Source organism: Rutidosis leptorrhynchoides, chromosome 2 (genome assembly GCF_046630445.1).
Source record: "Rutidosis leptorrhynchoides isolate AG116_Rl617_1_P2 chromosome 2, CSIRO_AGI_Rlap_v1, whole genome shotgun sequence".
NCBI classification, from domain to species: domain Eukaryota; kingdom Viridiplantae; phylum Streptophyta; class Magnoliopsida; order Asterales; family Asteraceae; genus Rutidosis; species Rutidosis leptorrhynchoides.
In genome coordinates, this window is record NC_092334.1 from 495,371,315 (window position 1) to 495,385,463 (window position 14,149).

The following is a 14,149-nucleotide window of genomic DNA, read 5'->3' on the forward strand; positions in this document are numbered from 1 at the left end:
AGATGATGCTTTTGGGGAGAAGACGGGGCATGCTGATGTTATGTTTGACAGGAGCCAACTCTGATGTGTCTTTTCCTATAAAACTAAACTTTTGTTGAAACGTCACGTGACACCATATGTATTAGTTAAATGCTAGCTGTCAACTGTTTTGGTTATGTAATTATGATATGTTTATATTATTATAATGGTTTAATTAACGTTAATGCTTCTGCCACGTATTTATAAAAAAAAAAAATCAGCGGTGTCACAGTGTTAGCTTCTCTTGGCATTGTTATTATCGAAAATAATTTTGCAATTCCTTTCCAAAGTAGCCAATTTTGTCACAGCTCCAGCAAATCAACTCCGACTTTTCATCCGAAACAACCTTATTATAACCTTAATATATATGAGTACTCTTTATTGTTACTAGGGAACCTTTTATATTCCACCATATTACCATCAGTGTTTAATCATCTAAAAACACAATTCTCCTGAAACCAGCTCGGTTTGATAACCAATGACCCAGATTCGTTAACTTTGAAAATGCTGACGAAGTAGCATGTCGTAGATGGTCTTAAGGGCCAAAAGTTGATGATAAAGAAGGAAGCGTTAGGAACGCTCGCTAGAAAATTTGGTACTGAAAAACGAATTGAGCAAACCATGAAGGAGACTGTGAAAAAAAAATCATAAACACTAAACCTGTACTTAACAAATCCAGATGATTCAATATCTGCTGAAACCTTTAAACGAATATCTTGTTCCTTACTTATTTTAAATCCTTGCGGAAACATTTTCTTCATCATCCTTCGATCTAGAAATTTCAAAATATCGTCATAAATATCTTCGTCCTAAATTATCTATCTTCTCGTGCTATCTATGTTACCTCATAAAAGAAACTGTTTCAGTTTCTATCCTTCTATAAAATTTGAGTTTAAATCATGGATGATTTTTGGAGAAGTGTAGGGAATTGAAGCATGAGTTAGTATAATATAATGACGCCGGGCCAACGTGGTTATATTACAGTAAGTCATGCTAAATTTCTAATGTAACGTGATGATGATCACAGACCTTATCCTCATCATGTGCCATGTTACACGACTCTTTCATTCTACTTAATCTCTAAACATATCACGGAAATATTTCTTTGATATTTCTGTTCTTTTGTAACTCCGACAATCTGCTAATAAATCGTGCGATTACATTTTCTTTCTGATTAGAATATTTCTTTAAATTCCTTAAATTCTGAAAATCAACCTTGACTATGTCAGAAGTTAAGACGAACCTCTAATCACTTCATTTCACTCTTTTGTGATAGCTTCGCTCGTACGCTTTGCATGATCGAATCGTTTTATCCATATTAATCGAAAATGATAAAACACTATTCATATTCGTCATGAAAAACATTCTTATTGTTAGCCATGTCGACCTCTATCAAATTTCGAGGACGAAATTTCTTTAACGGTTGGGTACTGTCACGAACCGGAAAATTTCGACTAACTTTAAACCAAACTCTCGACACGATTTAATATTTTGACACGATAAGCAAAGTCTGTAATGCTGAGTCTCGTAAGTTTTGAAATCTATATTCATGTAATCAATTACCCTTTGTCTATGCTCAACGATTCACGAACATATAGGTGTATATAGTTATGTATATATATTATATACTCGTTAATTGAAAACGTTAACAATGTGTTAGATATGTAATACTTTACATGAACGTAATTTGTTCGATATAGTTATTGACGGAAATAAATAAATTTAATTATTTAAAAAAAAAATTGGGATTTTTCCGTGTACTTTTATCCGCCACTAATTCAACACGAAATCCAGTCCGTGAAAGGAATAGTAGACGACGGCTAAGGATTCACACGTTTATATATTTATATTATATTATAATTATTATATTATTAATATCGTACATATTTCTGTTGTAAATTGATTGATAATATGAATATGAATTATTGTTACTTTGCACTGTTATTGATTGCTTGTTGATTGATTCACAAACTCGATATTTATAAATGTATTATATATATGCCTACATGAGCTAGTGTTGAAACTCACCAACTCATATCATCACTTTCCTTCTTTGTTTCTTTTCTTTTCTTCTCTTTACTTTAAAACTCCACTAAACTTTTCATATACGCATGTTGACTTATGAAATATCTAAAATCCATAACAGTGTATTTCCTCTTTCTTTCTGCTTCCTTTCTATTTTCCTTTTAAGAGACTAAACAATTGCATCTTCTTCAAACAACTTAATTCAAACACCATACATATTGATAACGTTTAGAAGAAATGACAGTTAGGATTACATGGGAAATAAATAAGAAGTCACAAGAGACCCAATACCTTAGTCCCACGATAGCTAAATCCCATTTTTCGCATAGACCCACTTATTGCTCAAGACTATCTAGTGCTCAAAACCTCTTAAATCCAAACCATCCTTGGTCTCCTAAACGGCTGCCGCTACCCTTGCTTTCGGTTATCTGTTCCACCTTTACGACACCCTAACCATCCCTACTACTATCTACTTCTATTATCTTTCCGTTTTTCTGTTTTGGGATCATAACAAACACACACCCACGTTAAACTACAATTTGATTCTAACCATTTTAATTCTATTTGATCCCTTCAAAATTGCTACTACTACTACGGTATATTTTTGCAGTCACTAATCTACTGTTTCGGTTCATAAACTCAAAAACTCCATCGTTCCCTACTGCAACCTGCTATGTTTTACTGTCACTGTTGTTTTCCGGTCACCATTTACTCCTGCAGCCATCACCGCCATCCTCCTAATATCATAACAAACCTCCATTTTTTTTAGGTTCTCCTTCGTGAATTAGTACATCATAACCACCACAGCCACCTCAATCTTTGGCCACCATAGTAATCACCACCACCATCTACAATTACCACCACCAGAAACCCGTCACCTTGTAAATATTCCATTGTTTTTTTTACGATCACCGTTACAACCTATCATCACTAATTAAAAGCCACCACAAAAACTTGCTGTACCTTCTTACCATTACTGTTGGGAATCAAAACGCGAATTTTATTAAGATAAGTGATGAGATGAAGAAGGGTCGATGATGAAGTATTGCAGTTAGAAGAAGAGGAGAGGGACTGTTACTGGGTTAAATTAAATTAGAAATCGAATTAAAACAGAAGAGCATATAGCGGTGGAATGGTTTGGGGTGTTGGTGAATTAACGAGTGGTCTTGAGTTCGAATCTTGGCTACTACGATTTATATTTGTTTTTACTAATAACTGCATCAGTTGGACCTCCTTAATAAGACTTGGGCCGTTATTCGTTTATGTTGGGCCGAAAGAAAATAGTTAAATATATATATGTTATACGGATCCTATCAGAAAAACAAAGTAGCGTGAATGGTTAAGGGTATTAACGGGATAGCGAGAGGTCTTGGGTTCGAGTCCCGTCTCAAACAGTTAAATTTCTTTTTAGTGTTTCTAAGGTATAATTTTATTATTGTTATTAATATCATTATTAATATTATTATTATTATTATTATTATTATTATTATTATTATTATTATTATTATTATTATTATTATTATTATTATTATTATTAAAAACTATCAATATTATTAATATTATCACTACTAGTAACTATTGTTATCAGTAATATTAAAATTATCAGTTTTAATAAATAAATAAAAAATTAATTAATTAATATTACTATTACTATTATTAGTATTATTAAAATTATCATTTTATTATCATTACTATTATTAGAATTGTCATTATTTTTTTTATTATTTTTATAACAAATAAATATTATACTTATATTACATAAAATTATATACTAAACATATTAACATTATTTTTATAAATATTACAAATAACAAATTATTGATAAAATACTAATATACATATTAAGATATCTACATATAAAAATATTAATCATTTTAAATATATACAAATTAAATATATAACATATAAACTAAGATATATTATATATAATTTTGTTCGATTACACATTATATGTATTAATATATATACCTGATATAGGTTCGTGAATCCGAGGCCAACCTTTCATTGTTTAGTTGTTCAATGTCGTTATATGTATTTTTACTACAAAATACAATACGGTGAGTTTCATTTGCTCCCTTTTTATATATATTTTTGGGCTGAGAATATATGCGCTGATTTATAAATGTTTTACGAAATAGGCACAAGTACTAAAACTAATTCTATGTGGGTTTAAACCAGAAATATACCCGTAGCTTGGTAACATTAAACTACTTGTCTATGTACGGTAGGCGCGAATCCTAAAGATAGATCTATTGGGTCTGACAAACCCCATCCTGACTATGGGATGCTTTAGTACTTCGAGGTTATTTTAAACACACCTGATCTGGTGTACTTCAGAGGGTAAAACATGAACGTTAAGGCTTGTTACCGGGTGCCTACAACTTATAGAATACTTTTATACACTTGCGAGTGTACATATATTTATAAACGGAAATCTTGTGGTCTATTAAGATATTGAAATGATTGTTATGATAAACCTATGAACTCACCAACCTTTTGGTTGACACTTTTAAGCATGTTTATTCTCAGGTACGAATTAAGTCTTCCGCTGTGCATTTGCTCATTTTAAGGACATTACTTGGAGTCGATCATCGCAATGGGACCAAATGTTGATGACTTCGTCCAGGTGGATAAGGACGGGTCCTTACACTATCCATTTTGTGTTTTTATACTGTAAAATAGACAAGAGTTAGATTCATAAAAAAAAATACTTATTAATACCAGCAATTTTTACATATATCATAAAGCATAAGCACACTATATTACTTATATTACACCACACGAATACAACTATCTTATTCCGACTCGCTTGTTTCTTCTTCTTCGGTTTTGGTTCGTTTTGCCAAGTTTCTAGGGATATATGATGTTCCCCTAATACGAGCCGTCGTTATCCACATTGGTTTAGAAAAACCTGGTGGTTTAGAGGTTCCCGGGTCATTGTTACAACTTAAGGACTTCGGGGGTTGACGATACATATAAAGTTCATCGGGGTTGGAATTAGATTTCTCTATTTTTATGCCCTTTCCCTTATTATTTTCTTTTGCCTTTTTAAATTCAGTTGAGGTAATTTCTATAACATCATCGGAATTCTCGTCGGAATCCGATTCATCGGAGAATTGGTAATCCTCCCAATATTTTGCTTCCTTGGCGGAAACACCATTGACCATAATTAACCTTGGTCGGTTGGTTGAGGATTTTCTTTTACTTAACCGTTTTATTATTTCCCCCACCGGTTCTATTTCTTCATCCGGTTCCGATTCTTCTTCCGGTTCCGACTCTTCTTCCGGTTCCTCTTCGGGAACTTGTGAATCAGTCCACGAATCATTTTAATTTACATTTGACTCTTCATTATTATTAGGTGAGTCAATGGGACTTGTTCTAGAGGTAGACATCTATCACATAATATCAAACGCGTTAAGAGATTAATATATCACATAATATTCACATGTTAAAAATATATAGTTTCCAACAAAATTTGTTAAGCAATCATTTTTCAAGTAAACACGATCGAAGTCCAGACTCACTAATGCATCCTAACAAACTAGATAAGATACACTAATGCAAAATTCTAGTTCTCTAAGACCAACGCTCGGATACCAACTGAAATGTCCCGTTCTTATTGATTAAAAACGTTCCGTATTAATTGATTTCGTTGCGAGGTTTTGACCTCTATATGAGACGTTTTTCAAAGACTGCATTCATTTTTAAAACAAACCATAACCTTTATTTCATAAATAAAGGTTTAAAAAGCTCTACGTAGATTATCAAATAATGATAATCTAAAATATCCTGTTTACACACGACCATTACATAATGGTTTACAATACAAATATGTTACATCGAAATCAGTTTCTTGAATGCAGTTTTTACACAATATTATAAAAACATGGACTCCAAATCTTGTCCTTATTTTAGTATGCAACAGCGGAAGCTCTTAATATTCACCTGAGAATAAACATGCTTTAAACGTCAACAAAAACGTTGGTGAGTTATAGGTTTAACCTATATATATCAAATCGTAACAATAGACCACAAGATTTCATATTTCAATACACATCCCATACATAGAGATAAAAATCATTCATATGGTGAACACCTGGTAACCGACATTAACAAGATGCATATATAAGAATATCCCTATCATTTCGGGACACCCTTCGGATATGATATAAATTTCGAAGTAGTAAAGCATCCGGTACTTTGGATGGGGTTTGTTAGGCCCAATAGATCTATCTTTAGGATTCGCGTCAATTAGGGTGTCTGTTCCCTAATTCTTAGATTACCAGACTTAATAAAAAGGGGCATATTCGATTTCGATAATTCAACCATAGAATGTAGTTTCACGTACTTGTGTCTATTTTGTAAATCATTTATAAAACCTGCATGTATTCTCATCCCAAAATATTAGATTTTAAAAGTGGGACTATAACTCACTTTCACAGATTTTTACTTCGTCGAGAAGTAAGACTTGGCCACTGTTGATTCACGAACCTATAACAATATATACATATATATTAAAGTATGTTCAAAATATATTTACAACACTTTTAATATATTTTGATGTTTTAAGTTTATTAAGTCAGTTGTCCTCGTTAGTAACCTACAACTAGTTGTCCACAGTTAGATATACAGAAATAAATCGATAAATATTATCTTGAATCAATCCACGACCCAGTGTATACGTATCTCAGTATTGATCACAACTCAAACTATACATATTTTGGAATCAACCTCAACCCTGTATAATTAACTCCAACATTCACATATAGAGTGTCTATGGTTGTTCCGAAATATATATAGATGTGTCGACATGATAGGTCGAAACATTGTATACGTGTCTATGGTATCTCAAGATTACATAATATACAATACAAGTTGATTAAGTTATGGTTGGAATAGATTTGTTACCAATTTTCACGTAGCTAAAATGAGAAAAATTATCCAATCTTGTTTTACCCATAACTTCTTCATTTTAAATCCGTTTTGAGTGAATCAAATTGCTATGGTTTCATATTGAACTCTATTTTATGAATCTATACAGAAAAAGTATAGGTTTATAGTCGGAAAAATAAGTTACAAGTTGTTTTTGTAAAGGTAGTCATTTCAGTCGAAAGAACGACGTCTAGATGACCATTTTAGAAAACATACTTCCACTTTGAGTTTAACCATAATTTTTGGATATAGTTTCATGTTTATAATAAAAATCATTTTCTCAGAATAACAACTTTTAAATCAAAGTTTATCATAGTTTTTAATTAACTAACCCAAAACAGCCCGCGGTGTTACTACGACGGCGTAAATCCAGTTTTATGGTGTTTTTCGTGTTTCCAGGTTTTAAATCATTAAGTTAGCATATCATATAGATATAGAACATTTGTTTAGTTAATTTTAAAAGTCAAGTTAGAAGGATTAACTTTTGTTTGCGAACTAGTTTAGAATTAACTAAACTATGTTCTAGTGATTACGAGTTTAAACCTTCGAATAAGATAGTTTTATATATATGAATCGAATGATGTTATGAACATCATTACTACCTCAAGTTTAGTAGGTAAACCTACTGGAAGTGACAAGAAATGATCTAGCTTCAAAGGATCGTGGATGGCTTGAAAGTTCTTGAAGTAGGATCATGACACAAAAACAAGTTCAAGTAAGATTTTTACTCGAATTAGGATAGTTTATAGTTATAGAAATTGAATCAAAGTTTGAATATGAATATTACCTTGAATAAGAAAGATAACCTACTGTATATAACAAAGGTTTCTTGATCTTAGATGATTACTTGGAATGGATTAGAAAGCTTGGAAGTAAATTAGTAAACTTGAAGGGATTTTTGAAGTGTTCTTGAAGTGTTCTTCCTATGATGATTATAGCTTGATTCTTGAAGTGATTTTTGATGAAGATGATGATTAACTACTGGAAAAATACGTTCATAATAGTGTGTGTGTGTTGAGAGAGAATTAGAAAGAGAATTGGAAGTGAAATGGAGTGAATGATGAGTGGTAATTGGTGAGTGATGAGTGGGGTTAAAAGGAGTTCTAGTTAGTTGACTAGCTCATGGTAGAAGTTAAAATTGATTAGTCATACATGACATAATCAAGAGTGGAATCCCATGCTAGTTCCTATTGGTATATACCCATAGTAAGTACGTTTTGAAGCTGTGTATAATACGGGTAAGAATACGACTAGAATTCTTGATGAAAGAAAAGAATGGGAAAGTAACTGTAACCATTTTCGTTAAGTATGAGTGTTTTGATATATGTCTTGAAGTCTTCCAAAAGTATTTTAATACATCTAAATACACTACATGTATATACATTTTAACTGAGTCGTTAAGTCATCGTTAGTCGTTACATGTAACTGTTGTTTTGAAACCTTTAAGTTAACGATCTCAATTAATGTTGTTAACCCATTGTTTATTATATCTAATGAGATGTTAAATTATTATATTATCATAATATTATGATATATTAATTTATCTTAATATGATATATATATACATTTAAATGTCGTTACAACGATAATCGTTACATATATGTCTCGTTTCGAAATCCTTAAGTTAGTAGTCTTGTTTATATGTATATAACTCATTGTTAATATACTTATGGAGATACTTACTTATCATAATCTCATGTTAACCATATGTATATCCATATATATATCGTCAGGTCGTTTTTACAAGTTTTAACGTTCGTGAATCGCCGGTCAACTTGGGTGGTCAATTGTCTATATGAAACATATTTCAATTAATCAAGTCTTAACAAGTTTGATTGCTTAACATGTTGGAAACATTTAATCATGTAAATATCAATCTCAATTAATATATATAAACATGGAAAAGTTCGGGTCACTACACATAATTGGCTCAATAATCTCATATCATTTGATTGGAGCTTATCTAACATAGTTGGAATTCGTTAATGATTAACTAGAACAAGTAAATGTGTCGTTAAAATCATGAGACCTATTGGAAGTTACACTATCTATGGGATCGTTAACATATAAGCCCATGAGTTTCATATGACTCTAAAACTAATTGGTAATAGATGGAGGTTCTCATAAGCTTATATATGCACATTTGTTTATATATGCACATTTGTTTCTATCATTTTCTGATGTGAGAGACAATGAACCGATTAGATCCAACAATCACCCCTTTGATCGGTTCATTCCATGCTACTCCAACGGGGACGCATTCAATACCATTTCGACTCACCCGGACCCTCGGACCTCTTCCCCGACCACGTCAACAGTCATCTCAGTTTGAACCTCCGCTACCATTCTGCATCATCCACATATCTGGGCTTTAACTAGGATCTGATTCCATTTGTTTGATCATTTTCAGGTGCACCAACATGTACAACATATAAGCTCATGAGTTCCACATTACTCTAAAACTAATTGGTGGTAGAGGGAGGTTCTCATAAGCTTATATATGCACATTTGTTTCTTTCACTTTCCGATGTGGGACACAATGAGCCGATTAGCTCAAACACTAGCAGCTATGAATTGGATCGTGCGAAAAGCACCAATAGTGCAGTTGTGACAACCCGGAAATTTCCGACCAAATTTAAACTTAATTTTTATATAATTTCAACAAGATAAGCAAAGTCTGTAATGTTAAGTCTCAAAAATTTTGGAACTATACTCATGTAATCAATTACCCTTGAATGTGCTAGACGATTCACGAACATTTATGTGTATATAGATATGTATATATAATATATAATTATATTAATTGAAAATGCTAACAAAGTATTAGATGTAAAATACTTTACATGCACGTTTTTGTTTCGATATATTTATCGACGAAATTAAAAAATAATGTCAAATGATTGAATTTTCAGATACATTGTGATATGATTACGGATCTCTGTTAAGAGGTCCAATTTGATTTAAGAAATCTGTTATTTTTAACAATATTTGAAATAAATGGTAAAGTGATCTACAAATAGGAACAAAGTGTCAAATAACAAAAGTTAGATAAAAGTTAGTGGAGATTCCTATTTGATTTCTAATTCATGCTATACAATGTTTTCCCCATGACTTGGATAAGATAATTATCTTAACTTTCATTTTGTTTAATGAGAAAGTAAGAACGTGTAGTGTAAATAACTTAGATGTTGGATATCGACAAGTTAAATAAATCGGCGTTTATTTTAAAATGATTTCATATATTTAATTAACCATTGGACTTTATCCTATGCTTCACCAACCTACGGAAATTTAAAAACTTGAAACCCATTATAAATATATATATTTTTTAGTTTTCTAAAACGTTTTATGATATAACGATTTCCATTATTTTAACCTTTTAACAAAATAATTCTTAAATATATTAGTTTTGAAAAATTATATATTATCTTATTAAATAAATATTTCAAATTTATAATTCGAAATGAAATTATATATATATATTTTACAATGTAATAAGATTTAATATTAATTTAATTATATAACGTTTTATTTAAAATAATACTATTATATATATGCATATGTATATATATAACGAGACGTTGATTTATAGAAGCTGTTGGTCCCTTGATTAACTACAGGAGTATTGTAGAGGGAGGTGAATACAATTTCTTTTAATTAACTAACTAATTAAACACGGTTTAGTATTCAAGCATGTAATGTAAATAGAGTCAAAGGTAATTTTTCAACTTTATTCTTTATTGATTAAATCACAAAGAATTACAACTATCCTTGGTGGAATGATAGTTGGTTGATACAAATTTACCTAAGTATAGCTATGAGGATAAACTTAAAGTTGTTACACGTTTTGGACTCTAAATAAATAAACCCACACCACTAGTTGTTACAATATTGGATACAACAATTTATAGTAGTCCTATTAACCGTGTAATGGTTCTATTGTCCACTGGTATATAGGATGTCTGTACTTGTGGGGACAACTGTATCAGAGACAACGTGCTCTCCTCTTTACTCTTTGGTAGCTATTTGCAGGAACACCCCAATTTTGTTTGGCACCACTATTCGTTTAAACAAATAGAATGTTGTGTTCCCTAGGCATTGACAAAGTATAGCACATGTCTGTACATGCGTTAAACTTCTGCATTTCCACGTGGTCTTGTAAGGTCACTTGTCAGCCGCCGACGCGTGTCCTTTCCTGTTCAACTTTGTCTTTAACTTCTGTTGAATAGTACAATTGATGTAGAGCACTCGGGAAACCACCATGCTTGTAATAGGGCATGGCTGTCTTGTGTTGTATACTGCTTACCAGGTTTACTGGTTCTTCTTATGCCGAGTCACTTGATATTATTGATTTGCTGAGTACTCATCCTGTGCTGATTCGAAGAATACACTCTACCTTGTACTGGTAGACTAGGCAGCATACTGAACACTTGACATAGCAATATTTGCTATCTATACATAAACAAACTTGTGCTGACTGCACATAACATTTTAGTGTAAATAAATTACAGTTTTGTCATAGTTAAATCCTTAATTATTTTGGGGACTCAACAATCTCCCCCTATTTGATGATGACAAAACTTATGACATTTAGAGAAAACACTAAAGCCAGCACAAAGGGACCTAATAAAAAATAGGCAAAAAATTTGTCCCTTTTAAGTTTGTTTTTGGGATCTTTTGCTGAGTTATCTATATCTTATAACTTGATATGATTTTGAAGATTAATTCATTTCATCTTCATTACAACAGAGTATATACAGTAATTACAAAACATCATAATGAAAAATGAAGTAACAAAAGATACAATTTAAGCACTAGAAGGCTATCTGTCTTTATCTTTATCCTTTTCTAGTTCATCACCAAATAGCTCTTCTTCTTTTACTTTCCAGGCAGCCCAGGCTTCAGGAAACAAGTAAGGCAGCTCAGCAGGGTCATAAACTGGAACATGAGGAGGTAGAATGATGGAATCTCTTCTGTGTGGGCCTTCACCAGTAGATTTTTTTCCTTTAGGCTTTTGAGAAATTACTTCTTCTACGTTTACTACTGGTGCATTCCAAAATTTTCTTGCTTTGTTGAAGAGTTCTTGGAGTTCTAGCTTCAATGTCTTTTTAATACCACTTTCAGCTTTACCAATGAAGTACTCCAATATCTCCATCCATTCACTAAATCCGAAGGTTCTCAAATCAGTGTAGTCTACCCTCTTGATAATGCTAAAAGCGAACATATATTTCATAGCATTATCTCTCAAGAAAGACAAGCTTTTAGTTGCAATTGTCCTATTTACAAGTGATATTCGTTTAAATATTAAAAGGTGAAGACAAAAGACAGATTCGATGATTTGAAGACGCAAACGACCAAAAAGCTCAAAAGTACAAAGTACAATCAAAGTGGTTCAAATTATTGGTGAGAAACGTCTCGAAATTACAAGAGTACAAGATGCGAAACACAAAATACAAGATATTAAATTGTACGCAAGGACGTTCGAAAATCCGGAACCGGGACCAAAGTCAACTCTCAACGCTCGAAACAACGGACTAAAAATTACAAGTCAACTATGCACATAAATATAATATAATATATAAATAATTCTTAAAATTATATATATATTATATTTATATTTTAAAAACCATCGGCAAAGCTAGGATCCAAAGAGTGAGCTGGAATCCACAGATCTGCACTCGCGGTACTTTTGTGAAGGAAACCACCGCACCCGCGGAACTCTACAGTACAACGTGGGCCTATAAAAGCCATCGAATTCTGCACGAATTTTACAAACTTTTTCTAATCTTTTTCTCTTCTCATTCATATACGTAAATATATATATATTATATTTTAATTTTAATTTTAATTTTAATTTTAATTTTAATTTTAAATTCTAATAATAAGGGTATGTTAGCGATTGTTGTAAGGGTGTAAGTCGAAATTCTGTCAGTGTAACACTACGCTATTTTTAAATCACTGTAAGTTATGGTTAATGTTATTTTTTATTTAATGTCTCGTAGCTTTGTTATTTTTATGTTTATTTAAGACGAAGTAATCATGATGTTGGGCTAAAATATTAAAATTGGGTAATTGGGCTTTGAACCATAATTGAGGTTTGGACAAAAGAACGACACTTGTGGAAATTAGACTATGGGCTATTAATGGGCTTTATATTTGTTTAATTAAATGATAGTTTGTTAATTTAATATAAAGACTTACAATTGGACGTACCTATAAATAACCATATACACTCGATCGGACACGATGGGCGGGTTATTTATATGTACGAATAATCGTTCATTTAACCAAACACGGGAATGGATTAATAGTTAATAGACTTATTAAAACAGGGTTGAATTATGTACAAGGATACTTGGAATAATTGTTAACAAAGTATTAAAACCTTGGGTTACACGCAGTCGATATCCTGGTGTAATTATTAAACAAAGTATTAAGACCTTGTTACAGTTTAAGTCCCCAATTAGTTGGAATATTTGACTTCGGATATAAGGATAATTTAACGAGGACACTCTCACTTTATATTTATGACTGATGGACTGTTATGGATAAAAACCAGACGGACATATTAAATAATCCAGGACAAAGGACAATTAACCCATGGGAATAAACTAAAATCAACACGTCAAACATCATGATTACGGAAGTTTTAAATAAGCATAATTCCTTTTATTTCATATTTAATTGCACTTCTAATTATTGCACTTTTATTTATTGTCATTGTATTTAATTGCACTTTTAATAATCGTACTTTTTAATTATCACAATTTTATTTTATAGCACTTTTATTTATCGCAATTTCATTATCGTTATTTACTTTACGCTTTAAATTAAGTTATATTTATTTTTAATATTTTACATTAGGTTTTAACTGCGACTTAAGTTTTAAAAATCAAAAAACCGGTCATTAAACGGTAAAAACCCCCTTTTATAATAATAATACTACTTATATATTTTTTTATTTTTACAATTATAAGTTAAAAATATCGCGTTAAGCTTGTTTAAAAGATCCCTGTGGAACGAACCGGACTTACTAAAAACTACACTACTGTACGATTATGTACACTGCCTATAAGTGTTGTAGCAAGGTTTAGGTATATCCATTCTATAAATAAATAAATATCTTGTGTAAAATTGTATCGTATTTAATAGTATTTTCGTTGTAAAAATAATA